This window comes from Myotis brandtii, unplaced genomic scaffold, assembly GCF_000412655.1.
Source record: "Myotis brandtii unplaced genomic scaffold, ASM41265v1 scaffold126, whole genome shotgun sequence".
Classification (NCBI taxonomy): Eukaryota; Metazoa; Chordata; class Mammalia; order Chiroptera; family Vespertilionidae; genus Myotis; species Myotis brandtii.
This window is the reverse complement of record NW_005354425.1, coordinates 58,577-62,348: the sequence shown is the minus strand read 5'-3', so window position 1 is coordinate 62,348 and position 3,772 is coordinate 58,577. Positions and strand designations below refer to the sequence as shown.

The 3,772-nt window shown below is 41.3% G+C and overlaps 1 protein-coding gene across 1 annotated transcript in view; it reads left to right on the top strand.

Moving 5' to 3' along the window:
- Window positions 1-3,772, top strand: part of AKAP14 (A kinase (PRKA) anchor protein 14) — a 24,447-nt gene that overhangs the window by 13,245 nt on the left and 7,430 nt on the right. The gene's annotated exons all lie outside the window — the stretch shown is intronic.

Sequence of the window (3,772 nt, the reverse complement as noted above, 5' to 3'; positions counted from 1 at the left end):
ACTGATGGGCACTTAGGCTGTTTCCAAATCTTAGCTATGGTGAATTGTGCTGCTATGAACATAGGGGTGCATATATCCTTTCTGATTGGTGTTTCTAGTTTCTTGGGATATATTCCTAGAAGTGGGATCACTGGGTCAAATGGGAGTTCCATTTTTAGTTTTTTGAGGAAACTCCAAACTGTTCTCCACAGTGGCTGCACCAGTCTGCATTCCCACCAGCAGTGTACGAGGGTTCCTTTTTCTCTGCAATTCAGGATCTCTTTTGGTTTGGAAGTTTCCTGTGCCCTGAGAGCCAGCCCAAAGGGGTTAGGTTGAATTGAACTTGTTAAATACCTATAGCATTCAAGGCCCTGTGCTAAGAATCAGGGCTGCATTATGACTTCCGTGGACCCTAGGTGCTGGCAAGCTTTGTACTTTGGAGGGGAAGCTTCTTCAAGGGTGTAGGGATCTGAGGGATCCGGAAGATCCAATTGCCTGACTCATTCCTTTTTTGACTTTATTTTACACTAGAGGCCTGGTGCATGAAAATTTGTGCACTGGAGTGGGGAGGCCCTCAGCCTGGCCTGCGCCCTCTCGCAGTCCGGGAGCCCTTGGGGGATGTCTGACAGCTTAGGCCTGCTCCCCGCAGACATCCCTGTGGGAGTGCACTGACCACCAGGGGGGGCTCCTGGACTGCAAGAGGGCATAGGCCTGGCTGAGGGACCTGTCCCCAGTGCACGAATTTCGTGCACCGGGCCTCTAGTCCTATATAATAAAACCCTAATATGCAAATCAACCGAATGTTGGAATGACTGGTCGCTATGAACTGACCACCAGGGGACAGACGCTGAACATAGGAGCTGCCTCCTGGTGGTCAGTGTGCTCCCACAGGGGGAGCGCTGCTTAGCCAGAAGCTGGGCTCACATCTGGCAAGTGCAGCAGCGGTGGTGGGAGCCTTCGCAGCGGCACTAAGGAGCAGTGAGTTGAGCAGTAGAGAGCAGCAAGCAGGCACGAGGGTCCCGGACCAGCTGAGGGTCCCCCCCACCCCCAGTGCACGAATTTTGTGCACCGGGCCTCTAGTTTTACAGATGAGGAATCTTGAGGCTCAGAGAAGTTGGGCAATATGTCCAAAGTCTTTTTGTTTAAGTAGCAAAATGAAGTTTTGATCATAGGTCTATCTGATGTACTTTTTTCACCATAGTAGGAAATGGACTTTTGATGACAAAAAGACATTGCAGAGTTTTACTATTAATGAAAAATGCATATCCAAAAGATTTTAAGGTATTGCAAGGTGAATAAGAATGATTAAAGCTGATGTCAGAAGGCTTGTGTGTTTGTGGGGAGGGAATAGTATGCTTCTACATTGATAGTGGGCACAATAATTGGTTTATTCCCTTCAGGAATGTAATCTGGCAACATGAATAGACACGTAAGTTCTTTATAGAAGAAAAACTGGAAAATCTCCAATGCCTAACACACAGTTAAAATTATTATTATTTTAATACATTTTTTATTGATTTTAAAGAAAGGGAGGGAGAGGGAAAGAGAGAAGGAAACATCAATGATGAGAGAATCATCTATCGGCTGTCTCCTGCACACCCCTACTGGGGATTGAGCCTGCAACCTGGGCATGTACCCTGACAAGGAATAGAACCATGACCTCCTGGTTCATAGGTCAACACTCAACCACTGAGCAAAACTGGTTGGGATAAAATTATTTTTATAAGAAAAATAAAGCATCATTATAAAAATCCCCAGTGAGCAAAAAGGCACAAAGTAGAAAATGAAACTTACCTCTTTACCCCCCTCCAATACCCAGTCCTACTCACTCAAAGGTCACTTACCATTGATAACAACTTTGTGCATATACTTCCAGTGCCTGTTGATTTTGAATGTCTAATAATGTGTAATGGGCTAAGCCATCATGGTAGAGTAGCACAATGAGAAACTGTTTCCTGGTAGTGAGTTTATGAAGCAAGGTTCTGTAAACATCACAAAACACAAGGATAACACACACTCACTGGAGTTACATAAAAGTCAGCTGCCTGCACAGTGATAAAAATGGGAAGAGATTGGCTTGATGGTGATAGTTGTATTTAATGTGCTCAAGGCTGCCTTAGTTCACAAAAGGGGGAAAACACTAACACACCAAGTTGAGAGGGAGACAATCTTAGACCTGAGGTATCTAATGGGATAGAGAGAAAACTGAGCTGGGTGTTGGGGAGCCCTGAGTCCCCATCCCACCTGTTGTGTTGGGCTGTCCTTCCCCATTTCTAGGCCCCAATATCCTTATCTGTAAAGTAAGGGACTTCATTAGATGATCTCTAGGGACCATTTCAATGCTCCAAAATCTGTGCTTATGCGACAGATTAAACATTAGGGCTAAAACAAATATATCCAATACTATAGAAAGATTGAAAAAAAGGGCATTCTTCTATGGGCTTCACGGGATTGACTGTTGAACTTCATTACAAGGAATGATCTCTGTAGGAAGACACAGTCCTTGATCTCAAGAAATCTAGAGTCTGGTGCTCCTTTATGGCTGACTGAAACAGCCAATTGGATAGAGACTTGAAATAAAGTAAGCTGAAGCAGAAGGCCAGCCTACTGTTTTTTTTTTTTATAAGAGAGCTGGAAATCATTTTACCATTTCCTCCCGCAGTCCCTCTGCACATCACTGATATTGTTAGACAATCCCACTTCCTTCCTTCTATGGACCTTCATCTTAATTCAGGATCTTTTTTTTGTTGCTATTTTCTATTAAAATTGTTTTTCTTTATTAATTAAGTTATTACATATGTGTCCTATTCCCCCAATTACCCTCCATCCCCCCCACTCATGCCCTCACCCCCTGTTGTCTGTGTCCACTGGTTAGGCCTATATGCTTGCATGTCTTAAAAGCAGGAGCCAATGGTCTCACCAGTCTTGATACTAATCCAATGACATGAAAAAGGTTGGGCTCATTTAGGCTCAGCACACTTTAAGAAAGAGAAAAATCTGAACTGTGACTGAGATCATGAAGGGATTTTTAAAGTGGGGATTTATGATAATAGTTTGGAGAAAAGAAAATTTAGTTGTTTTAAAATATACAGACAACTGTCATACAGGGGAGGTCAGACTTGTTGTTCTTAGGTCCAAAGGGAAGAAGTAGGACCAACGAAGTCAGAGTGGGATATATACATATACATACATACATATACATACAGACTTTAGTTTAGAATAAAGAAGAATTTTCTAAGGGCTTAATCTATCTAATGACAGAAAAAGCTGCCTCAGATTGCTATAGAAAGGATTTAAGCTTTACCACTAGTTTTGGCATAAGCTTCTAAAGTTTCTTCTATTTTCACTAACAGGAATAACCTCTTACACCATTTTTACTCTTAAAAAAATTTCCCATCCTTTAGACAAAGATTTTATAATCTTCCAAATGAGCTTTCTTTCTATGAAATATAAATTCATTTTGTAGTTATTGCACTTCTAATATTTTTCACATTGTATCATGTAGTAGTTATGAATATGTTTTATCACCTCTCATGGACTACGTAGTACCTAAGGGCAAAGAAGTACCTTATTCACTTGGGTATTCCTTAAAGTGCTTTGCACACTAGATACTTAATGAATGATTACTGCATGAATGAATATTGTTGATTAACAGCCACCTTCCCCTTACTCAGATTTCTCACTGTTAACATTTCACTATATTTTCTCCATCTCTCTCTTTTTTCTTTCTTTTCTTTTTTCTTCTTTTTTTTCTTTTTTTTCTTTTCTTTTCTTTTCTTTTCTTTTCTTTCTT